The sequence below is a fragment of the Dipodomys ordii genome, unplaced genomic scaffold, assembly GCF_000151885.1.
Source record: "Dipodomys ordii isolate 6190 unplaced genomic scaffold, Dord_2.0 Scaffold25, whole genome shotgun sequence".
Taxonomy (NCBI): domain Eukaryota; kingdom Metazoa; phylum Chordata; class Mammalia; order Rodentia; family Heteromyidae; genus Dipodomys; species Dipodomys ordii.
Window position 1 is genome coordinate 14,091,338 of NW_012267241.1, and position 27,052 is coordinate 14,118,389.

Consider the following 27,052-nt stretch of genomic DNA (forward strand, 5'->3'; position numbering starts at 1 on the left):
AAAAAAAAAAAAAACTTATCTACAATACTTATATTAGTATTTAGACTATAAGTAAATAGATCTCTTAGAAGGAGTTATGCTTTATAACCAGCTCCCAGGTAGAATTGTGATGTTGCTTAAGGACCACATACTTGAATTAGACCTGCTGTTATTTTTTTCATATTTAACCAGGTATTCCAATTATATTTCTGCTTGCCAAATTTGGCAGCCTTCTTTCTTAGAAAATGTAGGACACTCTGCCCAGAAAGTAGCCCAATAAGAACCTATTGCGTTTGTCAAGAAGTCTTGCACATTTGACATGACGAGATAAAATTTTTCCACGCTGTTTGAGAGGTGGTTTTAGTTTCTTGTCATAGGTCACAAGGGAAATAATCAGAGTCACAGCTCTAGAGGAGGAAAGAAAAACCTTTTTCTTCTAACTTTCTTGGTTCTCAGCTGGAACTTAATAACAAAACACATGCTAATGAAAGGAAAATATATGCAAGTCTGTTCACTTGCATAGCTCATGGGAGAAACTTAGGTGAAAGCAATTCAAAGAAGTATTTAGATCTTGAGTTTATATTATTCAGAGCAAAATTATCAATAACTGAACAAGGCACAGTTCACAGAATTGGACAGACTTCCAACCAGAAGAAGTTCAGAGAACTCAGCCATACACCAATGACAATCCATGTTTATACAGAAGGAAATGGAAGTGAGGTCCAAAAACAGTTTGATTACAGCTCAGTATATGCTTTATTTGGACAAGGTCTAACACAGTGGCTGAAATTGGGCATCTGTGATTCGTTGAGACTTACCTCCTTGTTACACAAGTAAAGTCTAAAGTGTAATTTCTCTTTGTTTATCTCTTGGGTTAAGTGGCAGTTCATTATGAAGAGATTCAAGGCAGGAAGCAGCCTCAGGCCAAATTTAGTTTAATAATAAACCAAATTGAACTAAAATAAAGAGGGTTGGGACTGAGGGGCAAAGAAGACAAGTTATGGGAAGGCCTCCAGGGAAAGGATGGCAAACAAGAGTAAGGGTTGATCTATACCTTTTCCATTCACAGGAATCCTTTATGATTTTTTGAGTTATTCCACTCTTCTTGGCATAAAGACGCCATTATCATTGCATATTTCCTTTATGGATAGAAATTTCCCTCACAAAAAAAGGAAACTTACATTCTGTCTTCAGAATTGTGTTCAGGCTTTCTCAACGTAATCAACCTAAAGTAATTGCTTTGGCAAAATGGTAAATAGAGAGGTGGCACATTGTGGTCTCAACTGCCAATACTATTGATAATTAACTGATGATAACTTCACAGCACCAGGGCAATTCTGGCACCTACCTTGCTGGTTGTCCAGCGGGGCCGGGTGAGGCTGGAGGGCGCTGGGTCTGCTGGGAGAGGCCCGAGCCCCAGGGCGCGCGCCCTGTCCACGCTCCAGCGCTCACACACTTGGACGTCATTGGTGGCTCGCGGCATTCGTGAACGTTGCTCATTCGATTTGCCTGCGACTCACCGAGTTGACGGTAAAACGAAATCCCAGAGCCAAGGACTCTGATCACAGAGCTCCAACGCCTCTGAACGGGCGCCATGGGCGCCTATCTGGACAAGACTGGCCTTTCCCTGCCCACGGACAGCCCGTCCCAGGACGGCACTGAGCGTCACGCACCTGCTGGCCCTCAGGAGCCCTCGGCCTCCAAGAGCATCCCCCTGCTGTCCTCCTGGGCGCCCATCTCTCTTCTGAGAGCCGGCAAGAGGCCATCCCGCGGGCATCCTGCCACTGGGCCCAGGCGTGTGCTCAGCTCGCCTCGGAGACGCTATCTGCTGCAGCAGGCCCGCCGTGCCCTGCTGGGGCCGCTGGCTGCTGTGTGCTGGAACCAGCCTCCCCTGCAGACGCTCAGCAGGAGACTGTGCAGCGCGCTGACCCCGAGGATGCCCGCTCAGCACAGCGCACCTGCGCCTCCCCCAGCGCAGGCGCACACCACCGACTCCTGCGCACAGTCTGCGCCCTCCAGCAGCCACCCGCACTCGGGGGACCACCAGACACTCACCGAGGTGCTCCAAGACAGGAAGACCAAGACCATGGCTGCAGACCACCAGGACTCCGACTCTGATCCACAGCGCAAGAGACAGCGCCAGGACAGCGCCAGGGATGGAGAAACATCGCCCAAGCCCCCGAAGCCGTCTCAGGTACTGAGCTCTGAGTCCTTCAAGGGGGGCCTCGCTGCCCAGGGCTCCCGTCAGCCCTCACAAGAGCTATGGCACCCCTCTTCTGGGAGGTCCATGGCAAGCGGGAGGGCTGCTGGCAAGCCTGGCTCTGGCCAGAACAGCCTCTCCTGTCGCTTTGCTTCCACGCGGGCCGGGGCCCAGCTGGGCAAGAGGTCAGGTCTTGCCTCCCTCTTCCTGCCTGGAGGGAGGCTGGCCAAGAAAGCCAGGGAGGAGCGGCTGCCTCCTCATTCCAGGGCTCCAGCCGCTGCCATGGCCCCTGTTGCCCAGTCCCCCGCAGTCCCGGCCCCTGACGCCCAATTTCCCACTGTTCCCCACCTGCAGGTCTCTAACAAAGTCCAAGCAACCAAGGCCACCTTCCCCGGCACTAAACGAAGAGTCCGGTTTAAGATAAAGCACAGCCAGCCTGCCTGCGCTGCTCCTGCTGAGACTGCCAACTCTGCCAGGCCAGGCCCCACTTCTCCAGCTCTACCCAAAGGGCATAGCCACAGCTCATTGGCATCTAGCGCCTCACACAGCAGCACCACCCCCTCCATCTCCACCCAGGCTACAGCCACCAAGCCTGAGGAGGGCATCGTGGGGGCCCCACCCTCAGGGCCGCTCTGCACAGAGCCAGCTGCTGCAGACACCAACATGCTCGAGTTCAGTGGACCCGACACTGCCACCCCCACTGTGGCCTCGGGCAAGTCAGATTCACACTCAGGCTCAGAGCCAGCTCAGGGCCAGGCCTGTGCCACTACTTTGATCCCTCCTCAGGGCATCTTTGGGGCTCCCCCGCATTCTGCTCCCAGCTCCCCTGTGTCTCTGCCCTCCCATGGCCATTTCTCCAAGCGTCAGGGCTCTCCCAGCTCGGTAGCAGCCACCTGCTCTAGCTCCACGGGCTGCCCCAGCCCGCGCAGCCTGTCGCCTGATTCTACCACCAGCGAGGGCAGCTTGAGCTTCAACCGCACAGCCAAGCCTGCCTTCAAATTTCCCTCTACCTCCCGTGTCATGCCCACTCTCCGCATCCCCACGAAAGTCCGCACCAAGCTCCCCTTCGGGGACAACAAGCCAGTCCCTGGCTGTTCATGGATGCTAAGAGAGGATGAGGCCACACACACACCTGCTCAGTCAGGGCCGGCCACAGCACAGGCCCAGGGGGCTTTGGGCTCCTCAGTCCTGTCTGCTTTGGGCTGTCAGAAAGGCCCAGCCTCCACCCTCTGGGCCCCTGCCAGCATGCAGCCCTCCCAGACCCCTCTCACCACCACTGGCTGTCGGGTCACCTCTCAGCCCACCCCCACCCCCACCATTAGCAGCAGGATTGCCAGCTGCTCTCAGGCTGCATTTCCATCTGGCAGCTTGTCGGCCTCAGCTGGCCCTCGGGGCTTTGGACTCACTGGGACCACCCCAGGCCTTAGCTCCTCTTCGGGAGCATTCTTCTTCCCAGCCTCCATCTGTGTAAGCCATGGACAGCAGCAGCCTCTGTGTTGGAGCAACCCCAAACCCACCTATGGCTTCAGGAGAGTTTGGCCTTGGGGCTCAGCAGTCCCATGCCTTGTCACGGGTGTGGCTTCGGCCCCGTGGCAGTACACTAGCAAAATATAATCCCTGTCCCCCTCCCATCCCCTTCCCCCAAACAACCACCCCTTGTCTGAATCTGGACCCCAAAACCTGCTAAGGAGAGGCTGCACACTCAATTCACCCTGGATCTCCGGCTTCAGCTGGCCATCTTGGAAGTTAGCAGCCTGTACCCTGTCACTTCTGGAGGAAGTGGGCGCCTCGAGAATGTGCAGGAGGTCACAGGACCGAAGCGAGAAGCCGGATACCTGACTTCTTCAGTCACCCAGGTGAGGCCGGAGAACTAAAGGAATATATATATATATATATATATATATATAGTGTTCACTTGCTCATCTGAGTATGTAGTGTTGAACGTGTTTAGCAGCTCTTCCCACCTTCTCAGGAGCTACATGGGAAGCTTTGCTGGAGGGTGGGTTTCTGATGTGCATTTCACAGGATGCAACAAATAGGTCATTTCTAATTTTTACCTGCTTGCACTGACTACATGAAGTGATTCTCTTCCTCTGCCTCCTTTAGGGATACAAGTTCCCCATTTCTTACTGCTTTGTCCTCATAGACTTCTATGTGCTTCTATCCCTTATAATGATCATGAATCTTGCTAATCTGCATTCTCCTGCAGGCAGTCTGAGTGTTCACCTCCAGGACTCTCTACCAGTTCAGACCATAAAGGCTACTTAGTGGTTCAAGTCCTCCCAGCAGAGCCAGGGAGAGACCCTCCCTCAAGGACAGAAGTTTCTGGAGCAGATGGAATCCTCTGGGTTCCTTTCAGTCCCTCATCTTTACTGAGCCACCTGCTGTTGCTGTCCAGAAAACAGCATCCTTGTCCTGTAGCACTGTGTGATGATCCCGTGTGCTGCTCCTTTGGAGAAGAATGGAATGGTATGTGTAGAGGTCTATTGGCAGGGCTAGATTTAACTGTCTTTAGACTCCTAGGCTTTGTTAATTGAATGTGAAAAGTGGTGCCACACAGTGGTCACATTGTTGGCTCCTAAATTTAAGAAAGATGTTTTGACTTTTATGGGCTGGCAGCCTAGATCTTATGTTCCTGATATAACAGAGAATTCCCCAGCCTCTTACCTTCTTACCCATCCCAATAGGTGAGGGTTTTCAGGGTATAATAAGGAGAACTGGACTGACCATCTTTGGAAAGAAAAGTCAGATCTTATGTTTCAAACCCCTTCAATCTTAACCCTGATAGATATTTGCTACCTTATTCTTTTGCATTAACATATTTTAAAACTTGCATGCCATGCTATACTTAAAAATAATTACATTGTGTTGGAAATCAAACCACAGTTGATCTCAAATGCTCTTGTTCAGAACTCTAAGTATTTGTTAAAATTATTTTGCATTGGTAGTATTTCATCATTTACCTACTTTTCTATAATTATTATAAGTAAATATTTTGTATTGGAATCATAGCTTACATTTTTTTCAACTCTAGATATTTGTTATGTTATTCTTTTGCACTGGTTCTCTGGTTTATAAGTATTTTTGTTGGAAATTAGGCTTTAGGTTTCCCATCTTCCCTCTCAGCTCTATAAATTTGTTATAGTATTCTTTTACTGTGAGACCTTTTTAAATATTTGCTTGCTATTCCATACAAGTCCTTTTTGTGGAAGGCAGACTTTAAACTTCATACCTCTTTCCTTCTCAACTCTAGATATTTGTTACAATATTCGTTTGCATTGGCAATATTTTAATGGTTTGCAAACTATTTACAAGTTATAGGTACATCGTTTAGGTGTTGGAAGTTGGATGGATTCCACACACCACTCATTCTCAGCTCTAGATATCTGTTCTGGAGGAAGTGGGCACCTTGAAAAGGTGCAGGAACTCACAGAATGGAAGAAGCTGGATGCATTTACTTCAACAGTCACCCAGGTAAGGCTGAAGAACTAAAGGAGTGTCTCTTCATTGCATTCACTTGTTCTTCTGACTCTCTATGTAGTGCAGACTTGGTTAGGTGGGTCTCCCCATTTCTCTTTGCTGGAGGTTTGCTGTCTTATATGTACATCAGACATGGAACAAATGGAGCATTCCTAAACTTTACTTGCTTGGATTGACCTTAAGAAATATCTCACTTCCTCTGGCTCCTTCAGTGATATAATTTACCCATATCTTTGTACTTTGAACTCATACATTGTCTATGGTATTTATCCCTTAGAGTGACAGTGAATCTTTTTCCCCAGTAGGTGAAACTCTGCTTTCTCCTGCAAGCTCTCTGAGTGATCGTCTCCAGCCCTCTCAACCAGTTCAGCACAGAGAGGTCCTTTGGTAGCTTACGGCATCTTGGCAGAGCCAAGTAGAGACTTTCTCAAGGACAGAAGCTTCTGGAGCAAGCAAGAGGCCATGGGCTGCTTCCAGTTCTGCCTGTTTCCCCAGGCAATAACATTTCCCAGCCTCTCTGGGACTGAAAATTCCAAGTCTTCACTTGTGGCACTGTATGATGTTCAAATGTGCTATCTGGCAAAAGAATGGACTGGTATATGTGGAGGTCTGTTGACAGGGTCAGTTTAACTGTACCAGACTCCTAGACCTGGTTATGTGAATGTGGAAATTGGTGCCATGTGATTTCCACAATGTTTCCCCTGAAGTGTGGAATGGTGTTTTGAATTTTATCAGCTGGTAGCCTGGATATGATGTTCCTGGGTGAGCACTCCCAGGATGCATCAGGAGTCCCAGACTGGCCACCTTCTCCTTCACTCTCAATTGTAATACATATCTGTTACATATACTTTTGCATTTACAATGTTTTCAAAGTTTGCATACCTTGCTATAATTATAAGTAACTATTTTGTGTTGGAAATCAAACTTTAGTAGATTTTACATGTCCTTATACTCATCTCTATACATTTATTACAAAATGTTTGCATTGGCAATATTTTATCATTCCCATTCTGTTTTATAGTTACTATAAGTATATATTTTCTGTTGGCCTTCTTTCTCAATTCTAGAAATTTGTTAGAATACTCTTTTCCACTGACAGTATTTTACCATGATGGTTGATTATTTGCATATTAGGTAATTCCTTTGTGTTGATGTCACACTGTGGACTTGACATAGCCTTTGTTCTCATTTGTTACAATACATTTTGTTTGCATTGGCAATATTTTAATGTTTGCATTCTATTCTGTATAAGGAAATCCTTATATATACAGACCATATGCCGTCATAGAATGGCATAGCGACTGATGGGAGAGAATGTAACCTATGCCACTGAAGCTTGCTCTTAGCTTCATAATCTCACAGTTCTTTCTCCCTGTTTCCTGGGCCTACTCTAAAGTTGCCACTGATTTTAATAAAAATTGATAAAATTAAAAATTTATGTCGTTTGTTCAAATTTTCTTTCCTATTTGTATATGAGTCAAGTTTTCACTTCTAGGTGAGTGCTTTAAAATTCCCATAGGTTAGAAAAAGCTTTTCTTTTTCTCTTGTTTTTTCAGGGGTGGGGGGGATGGAGGATTGAGTATCCTAGGGCTTAAACTCAGGGATTGGGTATTGTCTCTGAGATTTTTTTGTATTAGGCTAGCACGCTACTAGTGAGTTACATCTCTACTTCCAGCTCTTTGGTGGTTGAATTTTAGAGTCTCACAGGCTTGGCTGCATGAGCTTGCTTCGAACCACAACCCTCAATCGTAGCTTCTGGAGTATCTAGGATTACAAGTGTGAACCATCAGTTGAAGACCTTTGCCCTTTGGACGCTAGCACAATTAAGTATAGAATTCTAGCTTCCCTATCATCAGGCAAACCAGGAACTGATGGCTCCTACCTGTAATTCTATTTACTCAAGAGGCTGAGATCTGAACATCCTGGTATGAAGCCAGCCCCAGCCAGAAGGACGGTGAGACTTAGCTCCAATTAAGCTCTCAAAAGCCAGAAATGGAACTGTGGGTCCAACAAACTTTCAGTGAGAAAGCTAAGGGACAGCATTCAAGTCTGCACCCCAATCCCAGCACAAAAAAAGGAAGGGAAATAGAAATAGGAAGGATAAAATGGAGTAAAAGGGAGAAGAGAATTCAACTAGCCACTGAATCCAAGGAAATTCATTTCATTTCTTGAAATGGCCTCATGACCCTCCTTATTTTAGTTTTTAAAGGAGGAAATAATCCTAAAACTTTATGGCTTACAATTATGTCCGCTGTATTGCCTCCACAATTCTGTGTACATACAGGACTCGGCTAGGCTAATCTTCCGTGCCCTGTGATATGGTTACGCAGTTGTATTCCTCTGGGCATTCACTGGTCGGGGTAGCCCAGGGCTTCCTCTGTAGTTTGCAGGCATGCCGGATGTCTATGGTGTATTCAGCAGGGTACTTTGCTGGAGTAGCTACACTTGGCCTTTCCATGTGGTTTGTGCTTTTCACAGCATGTCATCTGGGCTCCCTGAGTTCCAAGAGGAAAGAAGTGGAAGCTGCTAGTCTCAGCATTTCTACTTCTTTGTGAGCTCAGGTCATGTAAGGAAAGTAAAAGAGCAGAAAAGTTATGCTCCACTGACCAACAGGGAGCAAAGCCTGGGAAGGGCAACCAGATCTTCTTCTGAAGAAGGGAAATGACAAACCTTCTCCTTACAAACAGGGCTCCTTTAAATATTAGGCATAATAAATGAAGTTGTGGAGGAGGAGGAGCTGGAAGCAGGGTGGGTGAGATGGAGGTGAGAAAGCAATCTTATTTTCAAGTTTCAAGATTTCAGAAGCACCCTTGTCAGCCAGAAGTGTCAGCATCAGATGTAGCTTTGGTCTCAGGCTCTCTCAGATGGCTCAGGAAGAAGGGCAGAGAAGATTCAGTGGGGTCAGCAGCGAGGTCAGTTCTAAGCTATGACTGTCAGAGGGAAAGATGAGTGCTTTCCCTTCAAGTCATTTTTCTATCCCTCATTATCTATGAAGTGTACCTGGAGTTTGAAAGGAACTAGTGTGGGGATTTACAAACTCAGGTTCTTTGCACAAGTTTTGCTTCTTTGTCTTAATGATGTTTTATTGGAGAATAGCCATGTCCACCTGTTTCTGTGGTATATATGGCTGTTACCATACTATATCGTACATGAGTTGAACATCAGTGAGTAACAAACATAATGATTTGACCTTCAAAGCCCATCTGTTGTGTAGTCCTTTGTAAAGGATCTCTGTCTTTTTTTTTTTTTTTGTCAGTCCTGGGGCTTTAACTCTGGGCCTGGGCCTTGTCCCTCAGCTCTTCAGCTCAAGGTGAGCTCCTACCGCTTGAGCTACAACACCCCTTCTGGCTTTTTCTGCTTATGTGGTGCTTAGGAATCTAACCCAGGGCTTCATGCATGCAACACAAGCACTCTACCACTGAGCCACCTTCCCAACCCCTGGATCCCTGTTCTAATAGATGCTATTTGAAGCCATACCATCAATAACAACATGCCAAACAATCTGTTTTTCTCATTCTAATACCATTAACTTACATCTTTGAAGTGTGCTTTTTTATTCTTAACTACACGTTCTAATATATATTGATTTAATTTCCAACAAATATCTCCTGAAGTAGAAACTAAGTTCAAATTGTATATAATTAAGACTAAGATGGCGGGGGAAGGGAGGGAGCCTAACATGTATTTCACGGTTTATCTAATAATATGATAGAAATCTCACTGTCTCTACTATGTTATATCACATAAATATTCTTTTGTTGTCTCTCTATGACAGTTTCCCCTGAGAAGGCTTATTGTTTGAGTGAGGCTTAAGATATATCAGATGTATCTTCATGATGAGACTGAATTTGTACAGTACTGTAGTGGGTAATAAATTGCATTTCACCCAGTACCAGGGGCTCTCAGATCTATTACAGAGGCTACTGAGAAGGGGAAAGTGAAGGGAGGTAGACCAGCAAGTCCAAAGTACCTGAGTTTTCATGTATTGGCTCTGTGTTACACATAATCTGAAGAAGTTCTACACAAAATTGCGCTTAACATCAATAATTGCTATCTCTATTCCTTTGGTTGGTTTAACCACCCTAAATGCATTGGCACCATCTGCTTTTCTTCCCACTCCCCCACCTCACAAATTGTAACAGAGTTCTGTTATAAATTGGTACAGCATTATCTTTAACAAGGTTGATTATCTTTATACCATGTTTCTCAGCATGACTACATTAAAGTATTATGTAAATTGGGTCTATTATTTCTTCCTTTTCTGTATATAAAGGGAGGATTGTTTAGAAAAGAGTAACAGTGAAGATTGATTAGACATTATATCCTATTATACAACAATAGTAATTAAGTCTCGTTTAAATTCTCACAGACATATGACAGAAAGTACATGTCTAATGAATGGTGTTGGTGTTCTCAAATAAAGAATAAAAGAATATGAGAACATTTTATGGTTTTAGGGCTTTTAGGTAAGAATAGATTTAAACCAACTACAAGCATAGAGAGTGACATATCTAGCTTCATTAAAGAAAAGAGCCGTCTTTCACTTTTTTCATAAGAAACACATTTCCAAGAAGAAAATTTAAATGTTTTCTTTGTATATCAAAGCTGTGCTGCTATTAAAGAAACACAACTTGTTTATTTTTGGTCTATTGTAGAAGATTATTTTGCTATCTTTCTCAAATAATTTCCTATGAGTCTATAGCCACCCAGTTTTATATTTTTCTGGTAATATTCTGTTATAATGGACTAAATAAGATTTTTAATTTTTTTTCCTCTCCTGAACTTAAATGAAGAAAACATTTTCCATATAATACCACTGCTCCTCTCTCATATTGAAGCTGTGCAGTTGATTCTTAATAGAGAGAAAAGTAGTTGTCAAAAAATAGGTAATTTTCCAACACATTTGCAAAATGGGGAGTGTGCCAGGGTTACATGCTCTTCAATAAATGATTATTAAAATTCAAAGTTCAGGTCTAAATTTTTGTATTTATATAATGATATACAAGTAGGCTGTCTGTCTTCTAACTGTTCTCTTAGCAACCTGGACTCCTAAAAGATAATGTGAATATGGATGCAAGTTCTCTTAAATAGAACTCACTGAAAGAGAAATCATTTTAGAGTAAAAGATTTATGATCTAGGTTACATCGCAATCACTTTTCAGTTTAGTAAAGGATAAGATAGTCCACAAATGGCTTTATACAGGTGAAAATAAGATCAGTAAATGGCTCAAGTTGTGAATACTTGAAAATAGCTCTTAAGTCAAAAATAAATTGCTAGAAAAAATGGATAGAGGACTTGAACAAGTCCTAATAATTCAAATAGTTATTAACTAAAATAAATACCTTATCCGTTGTTACGGAAACTGTAATCACAAGGAGATGCAACAGAAAGGAAAAGTTAAAGGAAATGTTGCTTTACAAAGTATTAACATAATGTGGGGACCAAGAAGTCTCAGAACCTAAGTTGCATAAGCACTGTAGAAAATTCCTTCACATTATCCATTAAAATAATAGATAAAATGTGGCATTACTAATGGATACAAATGCAGCTTAATGCTAGACACTCAGAGCCAGGCAGAGAATGTTGATGACAGCTTTTCATGCAGTTGCCAAAATAAAAAAGGCACAAATCTATCTGTTCATCAACATAGAATAGATAAACAAACTCCACAGGGCAACAAAATGAATTGATGATATATGAAAGAAATGATAACAAAACTTCACACAGTAGGAGGAGACACAGGAATTCTACTTAAATGAATACAAACATCAAAGTATAACATGAAATTAGGGTAGTGGTTAATCACCACCTCTTTTCTTAAGGAGATTCACAAGAAGGGCTTAAAGATGAGAAGAATGTTCTCTCTTCACCTGGAGATGATTATTCCAGTTCTCATTTTGTAACCAATTATTGTATTATACATTTGTGGTTTATGCACTTGTCTCTCTGTTACATTTCTTTCTGCAAAATGGGGACTGTTGCTATGATAAGATAATCTATATAATGAAAATTACTTTCTTGTTAACTCATTAACAATGAATGCAGAATTATGATAGCTATAATCTTTTCACAGTTCAACAGAAGTGATTATTTTCCTTCATAATGCAAAAAAATATAAATTCTAACAATAATTTGACTGAGCTACTAATGCTACAAATAGCTTGCAATGAATTCTTGATAATAGATAATTCTTGATAATAGATAATTAAAAGGATGTCTTCTGTTCTCCATGCAACAGATATTTGAAATCAGAGTGTTGCAAGTTACGACATTTCAACTGAAAAAGTTATCATTTGAATTAAAATTTTTAAATGGACAAGAGGCAAATTCAATTATTTCTGTCAGAAAGAGTAAAAGCTTTTCCTTTAACAGAATCATGAGTAAATACTAATAACTGAACAGATAGGATATAATCTATAAAATTTTCTCTACTCATGCAATAAGTTTGTGAATCCAAAAATGCAGCTAGAAAAATAAAGTTCAGTCAATGTACAACTTTACCGGTAACTAAACTGTTTACAACTGATATCAAGCCATGTTTTTATAAATTTAATTTTATTGTTAAGGTGATGTACAAAGTGGTTACAGTTACATAAGTAGTGAGTACATTTCTTGTCGAACATTGTTATATATTCTTTTCTCCCACTTTACCTCCCCCTAATTCTACCTCCCAAATTATAAAGTTCTTGCCTTCAACAAGTAAAAGATATTCCATTTTTCCTCCAAGAAGGAAAAGAGAAGCCACTTAGCCATTTGAACAACAGAATTAATAAAACACAAATAATTTATTTAACAGAGAAGTTAAAATATTTGAGATTCAAGAACTGAAAAAAAAATAAAGGAAACAAAACCCAGTATAGTCAAACCTAGGGAATGTTTGCAAAATTTAACAAAAGGTAGGCTCTAAGAACAGAGAATAATTATAACCCTTGGAAGAAACAGAGTGATACTTTCTGTTAGACACCAAAAGGTTCTAAATTAGCTTACCTGAGCAAAACTAAGCCATCTATAAGAAGCCCTGCAGGAAATAATGTCAGGAAGGATAACTAAATAGATGTAGGACAAAATGGAGAATATCAGCACAGTCTGGGAGAGATTGCTATAAAATAGGTATATCATAGAATATAACTTGCACTGTGGAGTTGAGGAAAGTAAATTCTGGCCTATTGCCTGATCACCTTGTATGATTATTATTTTTAAGAGTGCCTTATTTTCCTTGAGAGAGAAAAGTAAGTACAAGTTAGGTGCATTTTCACTGCAAACCTTCAATCTATAGTGGAAATGCAGTGTCAGGAGTAGAGATCGTTAGTGACAACTAGGAAGCAACATAACACAATTTTCCAACATGTCTGAATTGATTCTCCAATAGTCTCTTGGAAATACCTATATAAAGATGCTAGTTATCTGACATTGTGAAATCAAATTAGTATGCTTTGAATTCTTTAAATATTAATGAACTTTTATTTCATAGAAAGTCAATCATTTATTCTAAAAATAAGCATAAAAACAGAATTATGGAGGGAATCGATATAACTCTGAGTATGAGTGTGTATAAGTAACTGTTCTTACTCTAAATATTTAATGTTTTCTACAAATATTTATATTACACATTACAAGAATACAGAGAAACCACGGGAAGCCCATATAGATTTAGTGATTTTTGAAGAGCAAGTTGAGGTTAATTGCTGGAATAAAATTAAAAATATATCTGCGCCATTCACAAATCCATTCTATTTCTCTACAGATCAGAGAATGTATAAGCTAGCCACATTTATATGAATGACCACAGAGAAAGCCATATATGAGACAAAAAATATCCTCGGCATAGTTTAACGTTTTGTGAGATTCCTACAGCTTTTATTTGCATTTGGACTAGAAAGCCCCAGACACAGTATGAATTTTATCAAATGAAAAAGCCAGACACTGAGTGGTTTCAAAATCCAGGTAGCCTGCAGAAATAGATCCAAAGGGATGTTCAATTTATTTTTGTTTTTTCCTGGAGACAATTGCTCCGGTCTTACAGCACAACATCTAAGCATGAATGATATGTTATTTTTAATACTGATTCTGAAAGTAAGGATGTAATAAAATATTTTTAAAATATTGATTTGATATCATATGCTATAAGCCTCAACTACTGTTTAGGGATGATGTCAAAGTATTATTATGAAGATTATATTTTTGTCAAATATACATGAAGAACCTATTCAGTATCAGGCAACAGCATATGTTCTGGGACCATTAGGGGAAACAAAAGAAAATCAAATAACTTGAAGGGACTCCAAATGCTATTTTTATGCCCTAGTTTCAATTCTTTAGGCATGCCTGCCCTTTAAAGAAACATTTTCAATCAACCAGCATGATAGCCACTCCTAATACCTACTAGTCTTTAAAATATCATTTCAGAGAAATGAACTCATTACCTGACTTATTTAACTGTAACCACCCTGTTCATCACTTTTACAATAAATTAAATTTATATATATATATATATATATAATTTCATGAGCAAAATTTTTTATCTTCAAATTTGTGAGAAGGGTTAACAATGTCTTCTATCCTTGAATACAATAAGAAAACAAATAACAACTGTTTGGTAAAGAAGACTTTTTTATAGTACATTTTAAGTACATTAAAAACAATAGCAAGCAAGAAAAATAAAACACTTGTGTCCCTATCTTGGGGTTCATTTCACTTAACATCATCTACTATGGTCATATGTATACAGCTTTTAACCTTTTCTGCTTATCCTAGACTTATTGCAAATAAGGGAAATCATGGGACCTATGTTTCTTTGTTTTCACTGCATTTGATGTCGGTGCCCCATATCTTGTAGATACATTTTTCTAATTTAGGGAGGGGAAGGGAAATAACAAAATGCTGAAATAAGGATACATGTCGACCCATTGTAAAATGAGATGTACAAGACGCTATGTTGAAAACATACTTTACAACTTTGGGGGTGGGGAGAAGGAGGAGTTGGGGAGGTGGGGAGGAAAGGGATGGCAGGGGAGAAAAAAGAAAACTTTAAAAAAGGAATCTCATTACATCATCAAGACCACAACATATCCCAGTGTAGATTGCAAAGTCTTTTCTTTCATTGATGAGCATATTAACAATGGGAAATAGTAGCCTTCTTACATAGCCATCATAGAACTTTTATTTATTTAGCTAGCCATCATGAATATCTTCCACCTTTTATTTATCAAAATGCAAATATTAGAGCTTTGTCTTCACAATATTCAGGGAATACTACCACAAAATATATCACTGTGTTTGTCAGGTTTTATTATTTTAACTAAATACTTAAGGAAAGAAGGAAGGTTTATTTAGGTTTTGGTTTGTTTGTGTCCATTCCAGGTCAGCTGTGCTGTGACTGGCTTTGCTGTGATGTAGTTCATGAATGCAGGAGTGTATGGTAGGGCAAGCTGCTTATCTCATAGTGGCTGAGAGATGAAAGACAGAAAATCAAAGGGACCATGGTTCCCTGCAAAGGCACACCATTAAAGACTTAACACCTATCTCTAAGCCCAATTTCTTGAAAGGTTCCATCACATTCCCAAAGCACTCCAGGCTGGGCACTACACTTTCCACTTGTGGAACTTTTGGGGAAACAACACAGCAGCATCTTGACATTTGAGAAAGCCAGAAAATGAGGAAAGTCACTCTTCCCTTTTCTCCTCCAGATGAAGATACCAATCGTGCCTAGCTGGCTCTGCCTGAATCATAGTATAAGAATCTCATTCCAGAGGGGACCCATAGAAAAAGTATGTCACATAAGAACACAGGGAAGAAATGGAAGACATAGGACATATTAACTTTCTTCAGATTAGGGATAGAGCATCATAAATATGTAGAGCATCATAAATATGTTTTCCACGGATCATTCTACATAACTGTTGATAAAAATATACAGTATCACCCTTATACCAATGGCTCACTTCTAAAATCCTAGGTACTTGGGAGGCTGAGATTTTTGTGAATGCTCACCCAAATTGTTATCCTAGCTAGCACTAGAAAGACTACCAGAAGGGAATCATGCCAATGAGAGATCCTGACCTTATTTCAAAAATATACAGTAAAACACAAACAAACAAACAAAAACAGACTAGAGTAGGATTCTGTATTAGGAAGTATTGTTGAGCCAGCAAAAAATTCAAGCCACAATGCCAAAAAACAAAATAAAAACACATAAGTTTATCTGTTTCTTTGAGTCTTAAATTTGGAAGGTTCTTATGTCACAGAAACTTATGTTAAACACATATGCATGTTTTTTTCTCTCTTGATAATCCATCTTTTAGGATCTCAGCCTAGTCATGAATGAGCTAAGAAATATATTTTCTTCCTACAACCATCATAATAGTGATTTAAGAACTCATCTCTTTTGCTATCTCCCAAGAAGCCTTCCTTGACCCCTAAATCTTCTGTCATTGAAAATAAAACTCATGGGCTCAAAAATATTTTTGTTCAGATCAGTTCTGAATCCCCAGTGCTTAGAACAATACCCAGAAGAGTTCCTCAGTAAATGGTTGGGAGAATGAATACTCCTTTAAATTCCCCAGGGTACTTATGTCAGCTTATAGTTGTCCAAGAATTGTTTACAACTTTGTGTGGATCCCTTATGGATACAGAGTGCGCTCAATTCACTTTCCTAGCAAAATTAAGCAGAAAAACTTGTGTGTACATAATCCAGGTGAGTAACATGGATATTCTTTTGCCTATTGGATTGGAATGTGTGCAATACCTAATATGTAGAGATTAATTGGTGGAAATAATGATTGGAATTAATGATTGTTATATAAATTGATATATAAATTTTTGTAGTATAAGGAAAATTAGGGATTCATGAAATATGTTAGCAATAAAATGAGAATGAAAGAAATTTTTTGAGGGGAGATAAATAAAAAGTAAGAAATTTTATACACTAACAATTATGAAAGAAGTAATTCTAGTTTACAGAGGAACTTTTAGACTAATTTCTTAATAATTAAAATATAAAAAGTTAAAATTTGGAGCCAGCCATTGGGTACTCCTGAAATACTATAAATTTTAAGTTGCTTTCTTGTGGTTTAATTAGTAACACAGACATACAAAGCATAACATTTGGAGTCTTCATGAAACTGTATTTTGAGACAAAGATTTTTAGCTTCTCTATGTAACAGAATTTTAAAAATGTAGTTAAGAACTTATAAACAACATAGAAGCTTCTATATACAGAAATTTTAAAATAAGAAAGCTATTTACAACAGATAGAATATGAACTCGACAAATCAGTATGTCTGACTACATATAGGCTAAAGGCAAAATAGCATTTCAAGTTCATTTTATAGACATTGTTCCTCATCTAATTGGAAAACAAATTATATTACGCACATCCATACAGTTAATCAGAATTTTATTAGTAAATATGTGACTATATTTTAAAAATTATAATAGCATTAATTTTTTAAAAATGGAAATTTTAGCTAATACATTTTCCCACTCTAAATGGAGAAGTCTCTTAGACCAAAGTCTCTTTTGTCCTTTTTAAAAATGTAAGCTAATTATAACAAAAATCTAATGCACCTCCATATCTGCACATCCTGTGAGCTTGGCTTCCTACTCTTAGAATACACAATGTGCTGAGTAAAGATGCATGGATGTCTAGGGCAGTACCATTTATATTATCCAAAGGCTAAGAGCAACAATTTATCATTAGCAGAGACAATAAAGAATGTGTAGCATATCTGCATCATAAATATATAACACTACTCCCTAATAAATGAGAATACATAAAGGGCAAGTACATACAGGAATGAATCTGTAAAACTTGCTAAATGAATGAAGCCGGTTATGGTAGGGAATAAAAGAATCTATTCATAAAACTTTCTTAGATGGGTAAAAGACCAATACTGATACAGTCAGGGTATTAATTACTGATGGGAAGGGTGGTACCTAGAGGAAGATTCTACAGTAGCTTCAGGCATGTGGCGCAATGTCTATAGTTTGACCTTGGAACTGTGTACAGCTCTTCCACATACAGAATACTCACCATATTCTCCACTTGTGATGCATGAACTTTTACTGTATATAAATCTTTAATTACAATTTGCCCTAAATGATTTATTTAGAGAGCTTAAAAAGCTAAACATACAGGCAAGACTTTCTAGAAAGACCCAGTTCTGACTTAAATGCTGTGCTTCTTTAGCTATGCTGTAAGAAAATCTTCACCATCAGTTTTGTCTGGTTGGAGGTAAATTCAATAATAACCCACATATTTGCTGGCTTTTTCTTGTGATTTTTTTCAATTAGTTTATGTATATTATCACAGCCAATGTCTTTGAATAGGGATGCTTAGGATGAAGATAAATTTAGGTATTTTTGATGAACAGATTGTGAATCCAAATGTGGCTAGCTATGTATTTCTTCACAACTCCCCACAGCACAAGAAAAGCAGGATATTTTGACCTTCTAAGAAAAAGATAGACCTAATTTTTACTTATACCTTTTTTCTTTCCTCAGGAAAGCACTGTTCTAATAACACTTGAAGTCTAAATTTACAAAATTTAACTTTGCACTAATTTTCTACTGCCAGGAGATGAGGAATGTTGCACTTAGGGGGAAAATATGAAATTATATCTGTTGTAAATAAAACAATATCATGTGTTTTTTAAAATGTGACAGCAAACTATAAACTGAAAAACCAACCCACTTGCCTAGTAGGAGGTGCCATATGGAAATAATGAGTCATTCAATCTGTCAACAAACATTTGTTAAATATCCACATTGAGCTAACCACTATTCTAACACTGATAATGCTTGCACAGGCAAACACAAGCATGATACCTGCCCCCATGAGCCTTTCTGAGGAAGGAATGTGTATCGGTGAAAAACAAAGCTAGTTGAAAGGCAGAACTTAAACACTGCAAAAATCTAAAAATTTCATTTTACCACTTGTATATACAAAACATTACCACTTTGTGAATATAATGTCAAGCTTTTATTGTATATCTCCATGTTGGAGTTTTGCACTGGATGTTTTGCTATTACTCATAAGAGCAGAATATGATTTTCAGATTCAGTCTCTTTAAGTGGTCCAGGGAGGCATCAATACTTGTAAAGTTTTTTCCCTCCCAAACCTACCCACAAGTCACATAGTTAATTTTCAACATAGTGTCTAGTGAGTACTACTGCTGCATTTGTTCACAATTTGTCCCACCCTTTCTGTGTTCCCTGTTACCCAAAGACGTATAGACAAATAAACAAGACAAAAAAGAAAAGAAAAGAAAATAGCAGTGAAGGAAAAAGCTCTTGTTTCCATTTCTTGGAGTTCGTTTCTATAAATTTTGTTTTATATGACCATAGATATTGTGCCTTTGTGTTCCTCTCCTAAGATCACCCTCTTTGGTCTCACTGCATGAATGCCTAGAAACCTGCGTAATTGATCATGTCTTAGTGTGGTTTATTTGTTTGTTTTTACCATCCAGTGAGTTTAGTTGTAGATTTACAGGCACATTTTAGCTACTACAAATGAGGGAAAACATGCAACCAATGTTTCTCTGCATCTGGCTTAATTCACTTAATACATTTTCCCCAAGACTTTCCATTTCCTTACAAATATTCCAAATCTGGGCTATAGAAGGGACTGCTGCTTCTTTTTTTTCTTAACATTAGATTCTCTCTATATATATTTTTCTTCACATTAGATTCTCTCTCTATATATTATTGCAAAGATAGTGTACAGAGGGGTTACAGTTACTTGAGCAAGGTAATGAGTACATTTCCTATCAAGCATTGTCACACCTCCTTTGTTTTTCCCCTATCATCCCCTTCCTCCCACCTCCCCAACTCCACCCTCCTTCCTCCCCCCCTGCAAAGTTCCTTTTTCAACAGTATGTTGTACATCTTGTTGTTACCATGGGTCAACCTGTCTCTTTATTTCAGCATTTTGCTATTTCCCTCCCCTCTCCAAATTAGAAAAATGTATATACAAGATGCAGGACACTAGAATCAAATACAGTGACAACAGGGGTTATACTGTGGGGGGAAGAACATACAAAGAAACCAAAAAAATCACATAGTACATTAAAAAACAGCAAAAAAGTTAAAATATCTTGTGTCTCTATCTTGGGGTTCATTTAGCTTCGCATCAGGTTATATGGTCATATATACATAGCTTTGGACCTCTTCTGCTTGTCCTAGACATGTGCTAGTTATTGCAGATAAAGGAAACCATGGATTGAAGTAAGCCAGTCCCAAATGGACTGCTGCTTCTTTATCCACTTGCATTTTTCTTATCTTCCCTCCTGTTAGATAAGACCTGTCCAGATACTCAATTACAGAAATACCTGCTACTTCCTGATATACATTTAGTCTTCACCAAAATCCTACTTCTATGACTCTCTCCAAAATCCTCCAACCTAAATCTAAATGATCTAATCATTTTTCACATCCACTTGCTGAGATTCCTGCTTTCCCATGGGATCCATCCTTCCTCACTGAAATAGGCAGTAAGACTTCACCATACTCCCTCCAGAGGTGTCTATGCTACTGTGGGGCTGGAGTACATGAACACACTGTTCATGGCACTGTCCCTCAGCTCTTCAGCTCAAGGCTAGCACTCTACTACTTGAGCCACAGCACCACTTTTGGCTTTTTCTCTTTATGTGGTGCTGAGGAATTGAACCCAGGCCTCATGCACGCAAGGCAAGTGCTCTACCACTGAGCCACCTTGCCAGTTCCAATAAACACATTTTAAAACAAGATTGCTTGAGGTAGAAAAAAGTTTTCACTATAATATTTTCAGTAATACGGTGCAGAGAACTTTGCTTTGCACAAATTCTTCTAATGTATTTATGATTGCTTGTTTTAACAGAAACCTTTGGTTTCTTGTATATGTATAAAAGAAAAAATAGGTATAAAGTGCACTACATGCAAAATCTTTTCAACATATTTTTCCTGGAGTTTTTTCAGTTTGATCTACGATATTTAAGTTAGTGGGAAAATCTATTTTTTCTCATTTTTTGTTATTATCTTTAGGTAGGTGCACAAAGGATTTGCCATTTAACAAAGCAGTTTATGAATATAATATGTCTTTTTTAATGTCACCCTTTCCATGTTCTCACCCATTCCTCCCGTATCCACCCCTTCTCTCACTCTTCTCCATTTTGGATAGCCTCTCAAATAAATAAATAATAAATAAATAAATCACACATGAGGAGGGGAATTATGACTGATATGTTTCTATTGGACACATATTTTCTCAAGTGTATATATAAGTTTATATTTAATCTCAATAAAGGTGAATTGTGTACATATCACCTCCCAACAAGTAAACAGTAGCAGTGCACCGAACATCATGTTTAATCCCACCGAGATCACAGCAGAGAGAAATACTCAGAGTGAGCTTCGCAGGTTAGCTCTGTAGGCTAGTCCCATAGGCTTGCTCCACAGGGTAGGTCTGGGCTTTACAGCAGCCCATTGCTGCATTTTGGCATATTCTTGACAATATTTCAATAATTCCCATGTCTCCCCATTACTATGGCAACTCTATAATTGGACATGTTCCAATTGTCCACCAGAAAGGATGTACTTGATAAGAAATGTTCTCGTTATCTTGCCCATGTAGTTGTAACTCCTCTGTATGGGATTCTCACAATAAAAAAGAAAGGATGTACTAAAGGATCAATTTAGAGAAAAGAAAAGAAAACAAAAGAAGTTGAAGAAATAAGGAAAAAGTATATATATATATATATAATTACTCTGATTAACATCAGGGAGCCTGTCTCCCCCTAGTGTTAAGAGGATGGAGTGGTTACAGAATGCAGAGAAATCACCAGCCCAAAGGGATGCAGTTAAATAATGGTAACTCAGGGAAAATATGCCAGAGAAATATAAAGCTGACTTTCATTTTCCTGTTACCTGATTTTTGTTTATGTCCCCCCTTTGATCCAAGCCAAAAGAAAGCCTGAGAGTAGGGACATCATTAGGTGAACTATATGGATCCACTCCTATTATAGACCACAAAACAGAGTGCAAAAATGGTAAAGTAGCTCCATGAAAATTAATGAAATATACAGAACACTAATATATTATGAGCATATTTCTAACCATAAGATCATATGTTAGATAGAATAGATTCAACTGACTTCAATAAAAACCAATCAAGTGGGCTTGGGGTGTAGCTTTGTTAGAAGAGAACCTAGCATGCACAAGATTCTAAGTTCAACCCCAAACATTGCAATAAAAATACAATTTGAAGTAACAGTCTGTTATTCTGTCAAATTTTTATATAGCCCTTAGTACAACTAATGGGTTGTTATAGATAAATGATGACCCCTGGTTGACTAGTACACTATCCTGAAGAATTCAACTAAAAATAGAAGTATATGATTTGGGGAGCCCAATCGACAACTCAGTAAAATTATTTTTTTTCATGTGCTACGGAAATCTTGCTACGGACCCGTGGCTTCTCCTCTTCAATCTAGCTACCATGGTTACTGAGATTAAGAAGATGACATTTCAAAGCCAGCCAGGGAAGAAAGGTTTGAGAAAATCCATCTCAAAAGAGATATACCTTCAGAGGTAGAGTTACATGAGCAAGGTAATGAGTACATTTCTCATCAAGCATTGTTGTCTCCTCCTTTGTTTTACCCCTACTATCTCTTCCCTCCCACCACCTCAACTATACTCCCTCCACCCCCCTCCTGCCTAAATTATAAAGTTCAAGTTTGTTTTTCTACATAGCGTCTTGTACATCTCATTGTTGCAATGGGTCTGCCTGTATCCCTATTGAAACAAATTGTTTTTTACCTTCTCATCCCCAAATTATGCCAATATCAAATACAGTGAAAACAGGGTTATACCATGGGAGAGGAACATACAAAGCAACAAAAAAATTGCATGGTACCTTATAAATAAGTTATAAATAATAGCAAGAAATAAGAGAACACTTGAGTCCTTATCTTGGGGTTCATTTCATTTAACATCATCTGATCTGACCTTTTCTGCTTATCCCAGACATATACTAGTTATTGCAAATAAGGGAAACCATGGGACCTATGTTTCTTTGAGCCTGGCTTACTTCACTTAATATAATTTTTTCCAAGTCTTTGATTTCCTAACAAATGAAGCAATGTCATTCTTTCTGATGGAGGCATAGAATTCCATTTTATGTAAACATATATATATACTACATTTTCTTGTATCCTTACTTTTTATCCCACTTTAAGAAATTTGGGAGATAAATTATATCTCATTTATTAGATTTCTTATTCATCATTTTTCTTATTCTTCATATCTAGCACAAATGAAATATCAAAGCAGGTGTTGGCAAAAAAGTAAAATCCAGAACTGATTAAATAGACAATCAAAACAAGAAAATATTTAAGATAAAATAAAAGAGAAATTTATATTGTAGTCAATAGGTACATAGGTATATAAATACATAGGTATATACGTACAACAAACAATGTTGTCTTCAACTAGCATGACTTACAAAGGAAATAGCAAAACTCTAAAAAAACAAAAACCAAGCACAATGAAGTTCAAACTCAAGCAAAGTTCCCTATTCAATATAATTCACTATGCATGTCAAAGTTTTTTATTTATTAGAATGACAAAAACAATATGTTCAAAGTGGCAGTGGCTTTTTTCCTCTTTTTATGATCATCCATTTAAAAAATCATGTTTTACACATCAATTTAAAACTCGTACTTTCTACTTGCCTACATATTTAATGCATCCCAAGGGCCAATTGTAAGTACATAATTATTCTTGCAAAATATTCTACCCTATAGCCTAGCACCAATAAAGTTAAATTTTAAATTTGCATTGCAAACTGATATTTAAGACCTCTGTCAAAGAAAAATTAGACCAGATGGAGTTAAACCAGAAAGGAATACTTGAAAGACTGAATTTATTCACTACTTCATTTTAAACAAAAGGCAGGAGAATTCTTATATGCTGAGATCATGGAAAAGCATTAAAGGATAGCATAGTTGATGGGGAGAAGGACAAGGTTAGAGAAGGGTAGGGAAATGTGGTTAAGCGATTGGTGTTTGCTATTGGGCATGGAAGATGGGCTCACATCTTCCCGCTGAACTAGGAGAAAGTCTTTCCTGAAGTTATGATGCTTCAATGGGACAGCTTCTGAATTCTTCAGGAAGATATTTCTAGACTAAAGAAAATATGAGATATAATTCTATATGGGACCATCCCATTTGTTAGGAAATGGAAAGACTTGGAAAAAATTATACTAAATGAAGTAAGCCAGACCTAAAGAAACATAGGTACTGTGGTTTCCCTTATTTGCAATAATTAGTACACATCTAGGATAATCTGACCAGACAGGTAGAAAAGGTCAAAACCTATGCACATAAGATTGTATATGATGGTGCTATGTGAAATAAACCCCAAGATAGAGACACAAGTGGTTTTATCTTTTTGCTGATATTTTTAATGTATTTATAATATACTATGTGATTTCTTTAGTTTTTGTTTGTATGTTCTTCCCCTATTGTATAACCCCTGTTTTCAAGTTTTGGATTACAGTGACCTGCATCTTGTATGCATATTTTTCTAATTTGGGGAGGGGAAGGGAACTAACAAAATGGTGAAACAAGGATACAGGATGACCATTGTAACAATGAGATGTACAAGAAAATATATTTTAAAAAACAAACTTTACAATTTGGGAAAGGGGCCGGAGGACTTGGGAAGGTGGAGAGGGAAGGGATGGTAGGGGAAAAACAAAGGAGGTGGTAACAATGCTCAAGAGGAAAGGTACTCATTACCTTACTCATGTAATTGTATGTAACACCTCTGAATGTTATCTTTACAATAAAAAATATAATAAAAAATAAAACTTACAGCTCAAATAAGAAAATAAGGGATTCGTAACTGAGAGTTTCCTAAATGAAGTGCGCTAAAACAGGAAGGTACAGAACATGTAGTCAGAAATCCTTCCCATAGAATGAAGAATTTCAACTACCCAATCCAATATCAACTTGCTTATCTTCTCCTTGTCATTCCCTCATAAATAATGAATGCCCACAACTACTTGCTGAATATTTCCTATCATTGGATCCTTTCCTCAGAATAGTTATATATCTTGATAATGTCCTGAAAATGTTTTCTTATACTCACTTTTCATACGAGGACTATTAAATTCAGAAAGTGCTAAATTTCATTACATATACATATATTATTAATTATGCTGTTATTTTTCCAGATATTCCGATGCTGTGTTTTTAAAGAAAGCTTAATTAAATGCAGTGGAATCACCTCTTTTTTCTGTATGCTGAAACTTGTTTTGTACTAGTATAATGTGTTTTTGTCTGGATTTTAAATATATTAGGATCAGGTGTAACAAGGTCTAGCTGCCAACTTTCAACATGATTGAGAGACAACACAACCTGTAAGTGTCTTTGTGGATGGAAAAAGAAGAAAGAAGGAGAAGAACTTCATAATTTAGGAAGGAGGGAAGTGGGAAGTGCTAAGCAGGAGAAAATGAAGAATGGTTAAGAGTGTTCAAAAAGAAATGTAATCATTACCTTACTTACATAACTGTAACACCCCTGTCGATCACCTTTACAATAAATTTTTTTAAAAAAATAAAGAAAATCACTTGTTGAAAAAGAAAGAAGGAAGAGGAAGAGGAAGCATTAGAAGAAGAAGGAAAGAGGAAGTAGAAGAGAAAAGAACACAATAATTTCAACATTTATATGGAATTGAAACAGTTATATGTTATGACACGTGTATAAACTCTCCTCTTTGTGTGACAAAGATGTTTTTGGAGCCATTTGTTTCTTCTTCTTCTGCTTCTCCTTTCTTCTTGTAACCTGAGACTGAAGTATATAGAAGTTCATGGTAAGTGTTGATCTCTTTCTCACTTTTATATCAATTCTGGCAACCTTCAGAAAACGATTCCTAATACCCTTTCTTTAAAAAGGTGCCTAAGGCACTATCTATGATCTCTACAGTTAGGGCCAAGTCATGGTCCAAGATGATTTCAAACTCTTCTCATTGCAAGCTTCAAGTCATTTCACTGAATCCTATTTAGGAATCATTAATTAATACAAGTTCACTGTAAAACAGACACAAGTTAAATGAGATATGGAGACTGAATGACTCTGGAATATAAATGATTTAGTGATTAAATCTATTTAGGAATAAGACATTGATAATTCAAAGCTTAGAGAATAATGACCTCAACCTAAAATTCTTTTAATATCACTTTGCTAATATAGCAGCTGAGTGTGGGTTATTCCATAATCTTCCTGAATATTCATGAAAAGGAGAAAGGATTCTGTTAACATTACAATAAAAGATAACTTCGGATATATATTATTTGGCTAAATGTCTAAATTTAGTTAAGTGGTAGGATCTATGAGCTCAGCTCTATACTATGGCTAATTTTTATTGGGGGGATGGGGGAAGGATAATGATGATGATAAGAAACAGGGACAATTTTACTTTCCCTTCCATGAATTAATAAACAAGCAGGGACCAGGCACGGCAATGATTTTTGTTTTTTGTTTTTGGTTTTTTTCCCTCCTCCACAGTAAATAAGTGTAAAATGTTAACCAGCGAGCTTTCTACCAGTGACCAAGAATAATATGTGCACAAATTTAGAGACAGTAAGATCAGGTACAGATCTCATTTACAGGCTTCACAAGGTATACGGTCTGGATGCACTAACTGCTTTGGGAAAAATCCTGAGTTCAAAATTTGGCTCCCTTTTTTCCTTGACAAATGTTAGCAGCTGTTCGAAACCAAATGGTTGTGACTACTACAAGTGTGAATTATAATAACATGCTTAAAAAGGTAAGTAAGAGGCTAAAATATCAGTATAGGAAACTTGTATGAGAGAAATTCAAATAACTTCTAACATTGAGACAGTTTGCATGTGGTAAACACTTCATGTAAATGGAGATGATTTTTAGCTGGCATGATAAACACCATGACTCTGTTACTCATTCATGGGGCCAAGGACATATAGAAGATAAACACTGAGCTCGTGTAGCAACTCAAATTACAAAGACAGCAATTATGTGCCCTGATAGAGTTGCAGGAATTGCTCATGTCAAGAGAGGCAACACACCTTATTCAGATCATAACCAGGATTTTGTGTTACCAGCAGGAGAAGTGAAAGGGAATGATTAGAAGATAGTATTTTAGAATGTAACAAAGTGTTAAAATACTTAGGCTTAGGATGCCAAAAAGACATAAAATAATTTAAAGACAAATTTTTTTTAACATTTCAATGACTGCCTGTTCCAGAAAGCTATATATATATATATATACATATATATATACATATATATATATATATATATATATAGTCAAGGTGATGTACAGAGGGGTTTTATTTACATAAGTAAGGTAATGAGTGCATTTCTTGTCAACCTTGT